The sequence below is a fragment of the Leiobunum rupestre genome, chromosome 6 (genome assembly GCF_980474605.1).
Source record: "Leiobunum rupestre chromosome 6, qqLeiRupe1.1.hap1, whole genome shotgun sequence".
NCBI lineage: Eukaryota > Metazoa > Arthropoda > Arachnida > Opiliones > Sclerosomatidae > Leiobunum > Leiobunum rupestre.
Window position 1 is genome coordinate 17,175,504 of NC_143389.1, and position 13,346 is coordinate 17,188,849.

At 36.7% G+C, this 13,346-nt stretch overlaps 20 non-coding genes across 20 annotated transcripts; all 20 read left to right on the plus strand.

Moving 5' to 3' along the window:
• Window positions 1-411: 411 nt before the first annotated feature.
• On the plus strand, window positions 412-483 carry TRNAQ-CUG (transfer RNA glutamine (anticodon CUG)). Its single transcript has one exon. It is a non-coding gene; the product is annotated as a tRNA-Gln (tRNA).
• A 116-nt stretch (window positions 484-599) lies between these two features.
• Window positions 600-671, plus strand: TRNAQ-UUG (transfer RNA glutamine (anticodon UUG)). The gene has a single exon. It is a non-coding gene; the product is annotated as a tRNA-Gln (tRNA).
• Window positions 672-785: 114 nt separating this feature from the next.
• TRNAQ-CUG (transfer RNA glutamine (anticodon CUG)) lies at window positions 786-857 on the plus strand. The gene has a single exon. It is a non-coding gene; the product is annotated as a tRNA-Gln (tRNA).
• A 498-nt stretch (window positions 858-1,355) lies between these two features.
• On the plus strand, window positions 1,356-1,427 carry TRNAQ-UUG (transfer RNA glutamine (anticodon UUG)). The gene has a single exon. It is a non-coding gene; the product is annotated as a tRNA-Gln (tRNA).
• A 118-nt stretch (window positions 1,428-1,545) lies between these two features.
• Window positions 1,546-1,617, plus strand: TRNAQ-UUG (transfer RNA glutamine (anticodon UUG)). Its single transcript has one exon. It is a non-coding gene; the product is annotated as a tRNA-Gln (tRNA).
• A 116-nt stretch (window positions 1,618-1,733) lies between these two features.
• On the plus strand, window positions 1,734-1,805 carry TRNAR-UCG (transfer RNA arginine (anticodon UCG)). Its single transcript has one exon. It is a non-coding gene; the product is annotated as a tRNA-Arg (tRNA).
• A 116-nt stretch (window positions 1,806-1,921) lies between these two features.
• Window positions 1,922-1,993, plus strand: TRNAQ-UUG (transfer RNA glutamine (anticodon UUG)). The gene has a single exon. It is a non-coding gene; the product is annotated as a tRNA-Gln (tRNA).
• Window positions 1,994-2,111: 118 nt separating this feature from the next.
• TRNAQ-UUG (transfer RNA glutamine (anticodon UUG)) lies at window positions 2,112-2,183 on the plus strand. The gene has a single exon. It is a non-coding gene; the product is annotated as a tRNA-Gln (tRNA).
• A 116-nt stretch (window positions 2,184-2,299) lies between these two features.
• On the plus strand, window positions 2,300-2,371 carry TRNAQ-UUG (transfer RNA glutamine (anticodon UUG)). Its single transcript has one exon. It is a non-coding gene; the product is annotated as a tRNA-Gln (tRNA).
• Window positions 2,372-3,243: 872 nt separating this feature from the next.
• TRNAR-UCG (transfer RNA arginine (anticodon UCG)) lies at window positions 3,244-3,315 on the plus strand. Its single transcript has one exon. It is a non-coding gene; the product is annotated as a tRNA-Arg (tRNA).
• Window positions 3,316-3,432: 117 nt separating this feature from the next.
• TRNAQ-UUG (transfer RNA glutamine (anticodon UUG)) lies at window positions 3,433-3,504 on the plus strand. The gene has a single exon. It is a non-coding gene; the product is annotated as a tRNA-Gln (tRNA).
• Window positions 3,505-3,620: 116 nt separating this feature from the next.
• On the plus strand, window positions 3,621-3,692 carry TRNAQ-UUG (transfer RNA glutamine (anticodon UUG)). Its single transcript has one exon. It is a non-coding gene; the product is annotated as a tRNA-Gln (tRNA).
• A 118-nt stretch (window positions 3,693-3,810) lies between these two features.
• Window positions 3,811-3,882, plus strand: TRNAQ-UUG (transfer RNA glutamine (anticodon UUG)). The gene has a single exon. It is a non-coding gene; the product is annotated as a tRNA-Gln (tRNA).
• Window positions 3,883-3,999: 117 nt separating this feature from the next.
• On the plus strand, window positions 4,000-4,071 carry TRNAQ-UUG (transfer RNA glutamine (anticodon UUG)). The gene has a single exon. It is a non-coding gene; the product is annotated as a tRNA-Gln (tRNA).
• An 872-nt stretch (window positions 4,072-4,943) lies between these two features.
• Window positions 4,944-5,015, plus strand: TRNAR-UCG (transfer RNA arginine (anticodon UCG)). Its single transcript has one exon. It is a non-coding gene; the product is annotated as a tRNA-Arg (tRNA).
• Window positions 5,016-5,132: 117 nt separating this feature from the next.
• TRNAQ-UUG (transfer RNA glutamine (anticodon UUG)) lies at window positions 5,133-5,204 on the plus strand. Its single transcript has one exon. It is a non-coding gene; the product is annotated as a tRNA-Gln (tRNA).
• A 116-nt stretch (window positions 5,205-5,320) lies between these two features.
• Window positions 5,321-5,392, plus strand: TRNAQ-UUG (transfer RNA glutamine (anticodon UUG)). Its single transcript has one exon. It is a non-coding gene; the product is annotated as a tRNA-Gln (tRNA).
• A 115-nt stretch (window positions 5,393-5,507) lies between these two features.
• Window positions 5,508-5,579, plus strand: TRNAQ-UUG (transfer RNA glutamine (anticodon UUG)). Its single transcript has one exon. It is a non-coding gene; the product is annotated as a tRNA-Gln (tRNA).
• A 115-nt stretch (window positions 5,580-5,694) lies between these two features.
• On the plus strand, window positions 5,695-5,766 carry TRNAQ-UUG (transfer RNA glutamine (anticodon UUG)). The gene has a single exon. It is a non-coding gene; the product is annotated as a tRNA-Gln (tRNA).
• Window positions 5,767-6,070: 304 nt separating this feature from the next.
• TRNAR-UCG (transfer RNA arginine (anticodon UCG)) lies at window positions 6,071-6,142 on the plus strand. Its single transcript has one exon. It is a non-coding gene; the product is annotated as a tRNA-Arg (tRNA).
• Window positions 6,143-13,346: the final 7,204 nt, after the last annotated feature.

Below are 13,346 nucleotides of genomic sequence, written 5' to 3' on the forward strand. Positions count from 1 at the left end.
TATAGTACGTTTAGCTTAGAACCAACGTTTCGTGCGTTCCATTGTGTAATGGTTAGTGCTCTGGACTCTGAATCCAGCGATCCAAGTTCAAATCTCGGTTGAACCTCGGATCATTACATGCCAGCGCGCAATGTTTCTGGTTTCTCTTCGGTTTACGTGGTTTTTAATTAAAAAAATATAGTTTTTTTTTCCTTTAGCACGTTTAGCTTAGAACAACTTTTCGTGGGGTCCATGGTGTAATGGTTAGCTTTCTGGACTTTGAATCCAGCGATCCGAGTTCAAATCTCGGTGGAACTTCGATTCATTATATGCAATAGCGCAATGTTGCATATTTCTCTTCGGCTTAAATGGATTTTAATTAAAAAAATATTTTTTCTTATGGTACGTTTAGCTGAGAACCAGCGTTTCGTGGGTTCTATGGTGTAATGGTTAGCACAATGGACTCTGAATCCAGCGATCAGAGTTCAAATCTCGGTGGAACCTGGATCATTATACGCAATAGCGCAATGTTGCGTATTTCTCTTAGGCTTATGTGGTTTTAAATTTAAAAAAATATTTTTTTTCTTATGGTACGTTTAGCTGAGAACCAGCGTTTCGCGGGTTCCATGGTGTAATGGTTAGCACACTGGACTTTGAATCCAGCGATCCGAGTTCAAATCTCGGTGGAACCTGGATCATTATACGCAATAGCGCAATGTTGCGTATTTCTCTTAGGCTTATGTGGTTTTAAATTAAAATTATTTTTTTTTCTTATGGTACGTTTAGCTGAGAACCAGCGTTTCGTGGGTTCCATGGTGTAATGGTTAGCACACTGGACTCTGAATCCAGCGATCCGAGTTCAAATCTCGGTGGAACCTGGATCACTATACGCAATAGCGCAATGTTGCGTATTTCTCTTAGGCTTATGTGGTTTTAAATTTAAAAAAATATTTTTTTTTCTTATGGTACGTTTAGCTGAGAACCAGCGTTTCGTGGGTTCCATGGAGTAATGGTTAGCACACTGGACTTTGAATCCAGCGATACGAGTTCAAATCTCGGTGGAACCTGGATCATTATACGCAATAGCGCAATGTTGCGTATTTCTCTTAGGCTTATGTGGTTTTAAATTTAAAAAAATATAGTTTTTTTTCCTTTAGCACGTTTAGCTTAGAACAACGTTTCGTGGGGTCCATGGTGTAATGGTTAGCTTTCTGGACTTTGAATCCTGCGATCCGAGTTCAAATCTCGGTGGAACTTCGATTCATTATACGCAATAGCGCAATGTTGCGTATTTCTCTTAGGCTTATATGGTTTTAAATTTAAAAAAAAAATATTTTTTTCTCATGGTACGTTTAGCTGAGAACCAGCGTTTCGTGGGTTCCATGGTGTAGTGGTTAGCACACTGGACTTTGAATCCAGCGATCCGAGTTCAAATCTCGGAGGAACCTGGATCATTATACGCAATAGCGCAATGTTGCGTATTTCTCTTAGGCTTATGTGGTTTTAAATTAAAAAAAAAAGATTTTTTTTCTTATGGTACGTTTAGCTGAGAACCAGCGTTTCGTGGGTTCCATGGTGTAATGGTTAGCACACTGGACTTTGAATCCAGCGATCCGAGTTCAAATCTCGGTGGAACCTGGATCATTATACGCAATAGCGCAATGTTGCGTATTTCTCTTAGGCTTATGTGGTTTTAAATTTAAAAAAATATTTTTTTTCTTATGGTACGTTTAGCTGAGAACCAGCGTTTCGTGGGTTCCATGGTGTAATGGTTAGCACTCTGGACTTCGAATCCCGCGATCCGAGTTCAAATCTCGGTGGAACCTGGATCATTATACGCAATAGCGCAATGTTGCATATTTTTCATAGGCTTATGTGGTTTTAAATTTAAAAAAATATTTTTTTTCTTATGGTACGTTTAGCTGAGAACGAGTGTTTCGTGGGTTCCATGGTGTAATGGTTAGCACACTGGACTTTGAATCCAGCGATCCGAGTTCAAATCTCGGAGGAACCTGGATCATTATACGCAATAGCGCAATGTTGCGTATTTCTCTTAGGCTTATGTGGTTTAAAATTTAAAAAAAAAGATTTTTTTTCTGATGGTACGTTTAGCTGAGAACCAGCGTTTCGTGGGTTCCATGGTGTAATGGTTAGCACACTGGACTTTGAATCCAGCGATCCGAGTTCAAATCTCGGTGGAACCTGGATCATTTTACGCAATAGCGCAATGTTGCGTATTTCTCTTAGGCTTATGTGGTTTTAAATTTAAAAAAATATTTTTTTTCTTATGGTACGTTTAGCTGAGAACCAGCGTTTCGTGGGTTCCATGGTGTAATGGTTAGCACACTGGACTTTGAATCCAGCGATCCGAGTTCAAATCTCGGTGGAACCTGGATCATTATACGCAATAGCGCAATGTTGCATATTTTTCTTAGGCTTATGTGGTTTTAAATTTAAAAAAATATTTTTTTTCTTATGGTACGTTTAGCTGAGAACGAGCGTTTCGTGGGTTCCATGGTGTAATGGTTAGCACACTGGACTTTAAATCCCGCGATCCGAGTTAAAATCTCGGTGGAAATTCGGATCATTTTATGCAAGCGGGCAATGATTCAGGTTTCTCTTCGGTTTACGTGGTTTTAAGTTCAAAAATAAATAATTTTTCCTATAGTACGTTTAGCTTAGAACCAACGTTTCGTGCGTTCTATTGTGTAATGGTTAGTGCTCTGGACTCTGAATCCAGCGATCCGAGTTCAAATCTCGGTTGAACCTCGGATCATTACATGCCAGCGCGCAATGTTTCTGGTTTCTCTTCGGTTTACGTGGTTTTTAATTAAAAAAATATAGTTTTTTTTTCCTTTAGCACGTTTAGCTTAGAACAACGTTTCGTGGGGTCCATGGTGTAATGGTTAGCTTTCTGGACTTTGAATCCAGCGATCCGAGTTCAAATCTCGGTGGAACTTCGATTCATTATATGCAATAGCGCAATGTTGCATATTTCTCTTCGGCTTAAATGGATTTTAATTAAAAAAATATTTTTTCTTATGGTACGTTTAGCTTAGAACCAATGTTTCGTGGGTTCCATGGTGTAATGGTTAGCACACTGGACATTAAATCCCGCGATCCGAGGTTCAAATCTCGGTGGAAATTTGGATCATTATATGCAAGCGGGCAATAATGCAGGTTTCTCTTCGGTTTACGTGGTTTTAAGTTAAAAAATAAAGAATTTTTCCTATAGTACGTTTAGCTTAGAACCAACGTTTCGTGGGTTCCATGGTGTAACGGTTAGCACTCTGGACTTCGAATCCAGCGATCCGAGTTCAAATCTCGGTGGAGCCTAGGATCATTATTTGCAAGCGCGCCATGGTGCTTGTTTCTCTTCGTTTTACGTGGTTTTAATTTAAAAAATTATCCATTTTTAGTTTAGTACGTTTAGCTTAGAAACAACGTTTCGTGGGTTCCATGGTGTAATGGTTAGCACACTGGACTTTGAATCCAGCGATCCGAGTTCAAATCTCGGTGGAACCTGGATCATTATACGCAATAGCGCAATGTTGCATATTTTTCTTAGGCTTATGTGGTTTTAAATTTAAAAAAATATTTTTTTTCTTATGGTACGTTTAGCTGAGAACGAGCGTTTCGTGGGTTCCATGGTGTAATGGTTAGCACACTGGACTTTGAATCCAGCGATCCGAGTTCAAATCTCGGAGGAACCTGGATCATTATACGCAATAGCGCAATGTTGCGTATTTCTCTTAGGCTTATGTGGTTTTAAATTTAAAAAAAAAGATTTTTTTTCTGATGGTACGTTTAGCTGAGAACCAGCGTTTCGTGGGTTCCATGGTGTAATGGTTAGCACACTGGACTTTGAATCCAGCGATCCGAGTTCAAATCTCGGTGGAACCTGGATCATTATACGCAATAGCGCAATGTTGCGTATTTCTCTTAGGCTTATGTGGTTTTAAATTTAAAAAAATATTTTTTTTTCTTATGGTACGTTTAGCTGAGAACCAGCGTTTCGTGGGTTCCATGGTGTAATGGTTAGCACACTGGACTTTGAATCCAGCGATCCGAGTTCAAATCTCGGTGGAACCTGGATCATTATACGCAATAGCGCAATGTTGCATATTTTTCTTAGGCTTATGTGGTTTTAAATTTAAAAAAATATTTTTTTTCTTATGGTACGTTTAGCTGAGAACGAGCGTTTCGTGGGTTCCATGGTGTAATGGTTAGCACACTGGACTTTAAATCCCGCGATCCGAGTTAAAATCTCGGTGGAAGTTCGGATCATTTTATGCAAGCGGGCAATGATGCAGGTTTCTCTTCGGTTTACGTGGTTTTAAGTTCAAAAATAAATAATTTTTCCTATAGTACGTTTAGCTTAGAACCAACGTTTCGTGCGTTCCATTGTGTAATGGTTAGTGCTCTGGACTCTGAATCCAGCGATTCGAGTTCAAATCTCGGTTGAACCTCGGATCATTACATGCCAGCGCGCAATGTTTCTGGTTTCTCTTCGGTTTACGTGGTTTTTAATTAAAAAAATATAGTTTTTTTTTCCTTTAGCACGTTTAGCTTAGAACAACGTTTCGTGGGGTCCATGGTGTAATGGTTAGCTTTCTGGACTTTGAATCCAGCGATCCGAGTTCAAATCTCGGTGGAACTTCGATTCATTATATGCAATAGCGCAATGTTGGATATTTCTCTTCGGCTTAAATGGATTTTAATTAAAAAAATATTTTTTCTTATGGTACGTTTAGCTTAGAACCAATGTTTCGTGGGTTCCATGGTGTAATGGTTAGCACACTGGACATTAAATCCCGCGATCCGAGGTTCAAATCTCGGTGGAAATTTGGATCATTATATGCAAGCGGGCAATAATGCAGGTTTCTCTTCGGTGTACGTGGTTTTAAGTTAAAAAATAAAGAATTTTTCCTATAGTACGTTTAGCTTAGAACCAACGTTTCGTGGGTTCCATGGTGTAACGGTTAGCACTCTGGACTTCGAATCCAGCGATCCGAGTTCAAATCTCGGTGGAGCCTAGGATCATTATTTGCAAGCGCGCCATGGTGCTTGTTTCTCTTCGTTTTACGTGGTTTTAATTTAAAAAATTATCCATTTTTAGTTTAGTACGTTTAGCTTAGAACCAACGTTTCGTGGGTTCCATGGTGTAATGGTTAGCACACTGGACTTTGAATCCAGCGATCCGAGTTCAAATCTCGGTGGAACCTGGATCATTAAACGCAATAGCGCAATATTGCGTATTTCTCTTAGGCTTATGTGGTTTTAAATTTAAAGAAATATTTTTTTTCTTATGTTACGTTTAGCTGAGAACCAGCGTTTCGTGGGTTCCATGGTGTAATGGTTAGCACACTGGACTTTGAATCCAGCGATCCGAGTTCAAATCTCGGTGGAACCTGGATCATTATACGCAATAGCGCAATATTGCGTATTTCTCTTAGGCTTATGTGGTTTTAAATTTAAAGAAATATTTTTTTCTTATGGTACGTTTAGCTGAGAACCAACGTTTCATGGGTTCCATGGTGTAATGGTTAGCACGCTGGACTTTGAATCCAGCGATCCGAGTTCAAATCTCGGTGGAACCTACATCATTATACGCAATAGCGCAATGTTGCGTATTTCTCTTCGGTTTAGATGGATTTTAATTAAAAAAATATTTTTTTTCTTATGGTACGTTTAGGTGAGAACCAGCGTTTCGTGGGTTTCATGGTGTAAAGGTTAGCACACTGGACTTTGAATCCAGCGATCCGAGTTCAAATCTCGGTTGAACCTACATCACTATACGCAATAGCGTAATGTTGCGTATTTCTCTTCGGCTTAAATGGATTTTAATTAAAAAAATATTTTTTTTCTTATGGTACGTTTAGCTGAGAACCAACGTTTCGTGGGTTCCATGGTGTAATGGTTAGCACACTGGACTTTAAATCCCGCGATCCGAGTTCAAATCTCGGTGGAAATTCGGATCATTATATGCAAGCGGGCAATGATGCAGCTTTATCATCGGTTTACGTGGTTTTAAGTTCAAAAATAAATAATTTTTCCTATAGTACGTTTAGCTTAGAACCAACGTTTCGTGGGTTCCATGGTGTAATGGTTAGCACTCTGGACTTCGAATCCAGCGATCCGAGTTCAAATCTCGGTGGAGCTTCGATTCATTATATGCAATAGCGCAATGTTGCATATTTCTCTTCGGCTTAAATGGATTTTAATTAAAAAATATTTTTTCTTATGGTACGTTTAGCTTAGAACCAATGTTTCGTGGGTTCCATGGTATAATGGTTAGCACACTGGACTTTGAATCCCGCGATCCGAGGTTCAAATCTCGGTGGAAATTTGGATCATTATATGCAAGCGGGCAATAATGCAGGTTTCTCTTCGGTTTACGTGGTTTTAAGTTAAAAAATAAAGAATTTTTCCTATAGTACGTTTAGCTTAGAACCAACGTTTCGTGGGTTCCATGGTGTAATGGTTAGCACTCTGGACTTCGAATCCCGCGATCCGAGTTCAAATCTCGGTGGAGCCTCGGATCATTATTTGCAAGCGCGCAATGGTGCTTGTTTCTCTTCGTTTTACGTGGTTTTAATTTAAAAAATTATCAATTTTTAGTTTAGTACGTTTAGCTTAGAACCAACGTTTCGTGGGCTCTATGGTGTAATGGTTAGCACTCTGGACTTTGAATCCAGCGATCCGAATTAAAATCTCGGTGGAACGTGGATCATTTTATACAATAGCGCAATGTTGCGTATTTCTCTTCGGCTTATGTGGTTTTAAGTTAAAAAATTATTCATTATTCCTATAGTACGTTTAGGTTAGAACCATCGTTTCGTGGGTTCCATGGTGTAATGGTTAGCTTTCTGGACTTTGAATCCAGCGATCGGAGTTAAAATATCAGTGGAACTCGAATCATAATATGCAATAGAACAATGAAGCTTATTTCTCTTCAGCTTACGTGGTTTTAAATTAAAAAAAATTCATTTTGCCTATTGTACGTTTAGCTTAGAACCATAGAGGGTAGAAGGGGTGGATTAGAATCTTATACCTTTAGCTAGGCATTTTTGGAATTCTCGGATTTTGACTCGAAATTTTTTCCTCTTAACATCCGGTTTCCTACTATTGTCCTATTCTATAAGGCAAAAAGCCACGGCCATATTCCAGAAGTTCCGGGGGAAATTTTAAAGCGAGAACTCTTCGGGAGAGCCTTCTACTCCTCCCCTTCTACCCTCTATGTTAGAACCATAGTTTCATGGGTTCCATGGTGTAATGATTAGCAATCTGGATTCTGAATCCAGAAATCCGAGTTCAAAAGATGGTGGAACTTTGGATCATTATATGCAACAGCGCAACGTTGCTGGTTTCTCTTCGGCTTACGTGGTTTTTAATTTAAAAAAAATTAAATTTTTATTATAGTACGTTTAGCTTAAAACTAACGTTTCGTGGGTTACATGGTGAAATCGTTAGCACTCTGGACACTGAATCCAGCGATCCGAGTACGAATCTCGGTTGAGACTCGGATCATTATATGCAATAGCGCAATGAAGTTTATTTCTCTTCGGCTTACGTGGTTTTAAATTAAAAAAATATTCATTTTGCCTATAGTACGTTTACCTTAGAACCAACGTTTCATAGGTTCCATTGTGAAATGGTTAGCAGTCTGGACTTTGAATCGAGCAATCCAAGATCAAATCATGGTGGAATCTCGGATCATTATATGCCATAGTGCAATGATGCTTATTTCTCTTCGGTTTACGTGGTTTTAAATTATCCTATAGTATCTTTAGCTTAAAATTAAGATTTTGTAGGTTCCATGGTGAAATGGTTAGCAATCTAGACTTTGAATCCAGCGTTTCAAGTTAAAATCTCGGTGGAACCTGGATCATTATATGCAATAGCTCAATGTTGCGTATTTATCTTCGGTTTAAGTGGTTTTTAATTAAAAAAATATTCATTTTTCCTATAGTTCCTTTAGCTTAGAATCAGCGTTTCGTGTGTTCCATGGTGTAATGATTAGCACTCTGGACTTTGAATCCAACGATCCGAGTCCATATCTCGGTGGAACCTTGGATCATTATATGCAATAGCGCAATGATCCTTATTTCTCTTCGGTTTACGTGGTTTTAAATTAAAAAAATTATTGATTTTTCCTACAGTACGTTTAGCCTAGAACTAACAATTCGTGGGTTCCATGGTGTAATGGTTAGCACTCTGGACTCTGAATCCAGCGATCCGATTTCAAATTTAAGCTTTAATCAATGTATGCAATAGCGCAAAGATGCTGATGTCTTTCCGGTTTAAATGAAAAATTTAATTTATTTTTGGTATAATACGTTTAGCTTAGTAAAACATTTATTTTTATTTCTTTTTCTTATACTCCGTTTTGCTTATTATATCAACTTTGGGGTTTCCATGGTGTAATTGATAGTTCTGTGAACTTTGAATCCAGCGAACCGATTTGAAATCTCGGGGGACCCTCGAATTACAGTTACAAAATTTAAGTTTATTTTATGGACATTTTTACCTCTCCGAGGGGACTTTGTACTCTAGGAGGGGTTATACAACCACCGTGGGTCTGTCTGTCAGTTTCTTGAAATTTCTGTGTTCGCAGTTTCTCGAAGGGTTGGCAAAAGCATCGTTTGACGGTGAGCGTTAACGGAGTGATTTGCGATTGGGTTTGGTTTGGTTGGTCTTTTGTTTGTCAACGCTCACCGGCGCGGCAGTTTTATTTCAGTTTAATAGGATATTTCGTTATTGTAATGTTTGTGTGTAGGTTGTGAATGTGGAGTTCGTTTTATGACGGTTGTGGGTGTTGAGTTTGTTGTGCTAGTGTTACGATGGTTGTGGATGTCGGGTTCGTGTTATGACGGTTGTGGGTGTTGAGTTTATGTTATGATGGTTGTGGATGTTGAGTCTGTTGTGTTTGTACGGGCGTTTTCTCTCCAAGTTTTTCTTAATGACTTTGGGACGGACCGAGTGCTGAGTGTTATGCAACCTCTCAACGTCCAATGGCAGGGTTTCCACCAATTGTACACGGTATCAATTTTCGATTTATTGGCGCCGGCCGGGAATCGAACCCGGGTCTGCTTCGTGAAAGAGATTTACTCTAACCACTCAGCCACCAACGCTTGTTAAGTTACAGTGTTTTTCTAAAAAACAGCTTTGGCGAATGTCCTTTACAAAGTTATAACGTTATGTACTATAATTTATTCTACATCATTTTAAATATTTGTAAATTATATTAATCTTATATTTAATTAAATATTTGTAAATTATATTAATCTTATATTTAATTAAATATTTGTAAATTATATTAATCTTATATTTAATTAAATATTTGTAAATTATATTAATCTTATATTTAATTAAATATTTGTAAATTATATTAATCTTATATTTAATTAAATATTTGTAAATTATATTAATCTTATATTTAATTAAATATTTATAAAATATATTAATCTTATATTTAATTAAATATTTATAGATTATATTAATCTTATATTTAATTAAATATTTTAGTATTTTAATGTAAAATTTGATCGTGATCAGGAATTGAACTCGGGTCGCATTTTAACAATGCGGATAGTTCACCGCCGACCCATTGACTTCCTTAGGGAAAATATTAAAGTAAAGGAACCATTGTGATAAGGCGGGTGTTTTTACTAAACGGATTAATACAATATCTGTATACACATATTGTTTATTGAACTTTGTTTGTTTATTCTTTGGTACGGTTTTTTGTTTTGTTTTAAATTTTTCCAAATTCATTGTTACCTTTTAATAACGCTTAGAAAAACGATAATTATTCAAAACTCCCGCGGAAACTATATCAAAGTAATTATATAGCGCTACCGTGTGGAGAACTATCAATCAAACCGGGTAAAAAATATAATATCTTCAATTTTTCGAACTTTAGTCAAATCTCGACGGGTCAAACAAAAACAAAAAATAAAAGTATATAAGGCCGTTCAATATAGAAGATATAGTCTTTCTTAGTTCTTGACGAACTACTACAGGACGGGGCCCTGGTGTAGGTCAAAAGTTATGAGGTAACTTTGCGGTTTTAATAAGTATGTTCGGTCTTCGGTCAAGAAAAGAGTTAAATTGTGTTTCGTGTTTGGAACGTGAGTGAATGGACTTAAGTGTATGAACAGTGCGTGTTTAAGACTGAAAGTGTTAAAGTAATTGTGAACTAACTCAAGTCAGCTGTAAGATAAAATTGATTGTTATTATTTTTTGAATTGGAATAACCTAATTATACCCTTGAAATTATCAACTCAACCTGTGAGGCTAATTAAGTAGATTGGAAGTAATTAGTAGCGAACAGCTCTCAGCTGTTAATTAAGACAGTTTATAGTTAGGTAGTTTGAATTTAGTTAAAATTACTCAGTATAATTTATGATATTTACTTAAGTGTAAGTGTGTTTTGGTTTATTTTTCAATCACGATGAACTAAGACAAATCTAGTCTTAGACACTTGAGTACCAGTTCTGTACAATTACGTAGGAGGGATATATATTGTTGGGTTATTGATGAAAGTTAAATCTAGAACGTTCCATAGACTGTTCTGAATAAAAATAAACATTTATAATTTTGCATAATTCTGGTTGCCATTTTATTTTCTAATCACTCGCCCACAACATTACAGTTCTGGCAATCCCGAATCAAATAAATTTTCGATATAACGGAGACGGGAAATTATTCTCGTTAATTTATCGCGCGGCCTTAGGGAATATTCTTTTAACAAAATTTCGATAAACTATTGTTTAATTAAAATCGGTCCGATTCCGTTAAAATTATAAACCAAAAAGCGAACGGTCGTTATAATACCCTCTGAAGATGTTTCTTTCATTAAAATTTGCTTTGTATTATATTCAACTGACAAACTTGTACTGTAAAAAGGGTTTAATTCAATTGTGCATTGTTATAGTACGTCTAACTCACTGTTGTAACTACTTAACTTATGATATTCTGAATAAATTAAAATTGGTTGTTTCGTCTCAATTATTTTAATTATAATTCAATTTTATACCGGGCGGGATAGAACTGGGATAACATTTTTAACAAATAACTCTAAATTGCGGAGATATATCTTTAAGGGTTATCTCGAGAAATTAATACCACTAGGGACAATTCTTCCGAGGAGAGGTATATTTTGGCTTGCCAACTTGTTTTTATTCTTTATTCTTATGTTTAACATTTTGGAGCCTTTTCGCTAGTTATCCTTCGATATGTCGCGAAAAACGTGTATCTTTGTTGTAAATTCCATTCGTAGCAAAGGAAATATTGCATTAATACTAGCGCCATCTAGGATGTTTTGGTTATGAAAGAACTTTTCCGTGGAAGAGCAAATTATTCCAAAAGATATTTCTTAGATTTGTTATCACCCGTGTACAATGTACCTTTCTTCAATTTGGAAAGTTGCCCCAAAACCTTTTTTTTATTACATTTAAGGGGATGCCCAATTTTATATTTAATTTGTACCCCTCTTAGTCCAAAATGTGCCTGTCTACCCCGAGTCAAGGAAGACGAGGTGCCACTTAATTTCAGCCAGATGTTCGTTACGCCTGTGTGACTCTTTATAAGTACAGGAATTAATCTTGGGATGGCACCACTTTTGAGCCCTATGTGGCTTGACAGGAGCGGATCGGTTTATTGATCGTTGATGAGTATGCACTTGGTTTTCCGAGTATTACTAAGAACGCATTCGGATTAATAATATCACTGGTTCCACCATCGCAAACTTTGTAGCGTAAGCAATTTTGCTTTTTCAAATCACAAAACCTTAAACTAAATGGCCTTTTCGCTAAAAAAGTACGCGTAAAAAAGCTTAGTATATCTGCCTTTTCATATCTTAGGTTCAACAACAATTATACGATTATATACTATCAAGCACGATTATACTACCAAGCACGATTTTATACTACCAAGCAGGATTATAAACTACCAAGCACGATTATAAACTACCAAGCACGATCATAAACTACCAAGCAGCATTATGAACTACCAAGCACGATTATAAACTACCAAGCACGATTATATACTACCAAGCACGATTATAAACTACCAAGCACGATTACATACTGCCAAGCACGATTATAAACTACAAAGCGCGATTATATACTACCAAGCACTATTATATACTACCACGCACGATTATATACTACCATGCACGATTTTATACTACCAAGCACGATTATATACTACCAAGCACGATTATAAACTACCAAGCACGATCATAAACTACCAAGCACGATTATAAACTACCAAGCACGATTATATACTACCAAGCACGTATTAATTTATATTTAGGGTGGATGGCAAGGTTAACAATATCGGCGGGCAGAATGGTCATATTTCCCCCTGGCATGAGATTTGGATACGTTTTGGATGAACAAATTGTTACGGGAAACCAATCACGTTGTTATTTTCTAAATACGTCCTACCCTTACCGCAGATAAGATAGACCTCCTACCATACATTCGAAATCACTGCCTTGCTCGTAGTCAATAGCGTTTACTCACTTCCTGCTGGAACTCAGAAACCATTACCTCCATCGTTACTATAGCAACTAACTAAAGATAAGGCAAGGTCAAGTAATTATTAAAATTATTTAATCAAATTTATTTACATTCATAACTTTGAAAATAAATATTTTCAGTAAGTAGATAATTAAAACTGTGGATATCTTAACTATATATAATTAACCTAGATGGAGCGCCAGTGAAATAATGTAAAAAATGGTGATATCTAGGGAAAGCAAGCCTAACTTATGGATGCCACCCAAAAGCTTCCGAAATACAATCTCCTAAAGTTAAATAACCCTGGTAGATCCTTTTTGTTGGGTTTGAACTGGGGATTTGAAATTAAAATACTACCCACAAATAGTCTTCTCAGTTCGTAAATTGTGGAATTTTCGCTTATCAGTCGATTGGCCATTATAAAAATACAAAACCTAGTGGACGAAAATAGCGCTCGGTGGAACAGATAAATTAACCACCCAAATTTCGATTATTCATAAAAAAATTCGGTTTAGCTGTTTATTTACGGATATTATTCGCGGCTTTAAATTGATTTAATATGCAAAAAAAGTGTTTATTCGGATATAGCACAAATGAAAGGGAAATTTCTTCTCTAAACCCCGAACTCTAGACGAAAATCCCGTCGCAACGTGAAAAGGCTAAAACAAGAGCGTCCTCTATAGGTGAAATCTCAAAAAATGAGATACAGTTAGAAAATTAAAATTTTATAACCCAATTTAAGAAACCATGACTTCTTTTCGAAATGACTAAAATCTTAATTCCTTCCAATGAAAATTAGTTTATTTCAATGATTTCGGGAAGATTTATGGGAGAGAT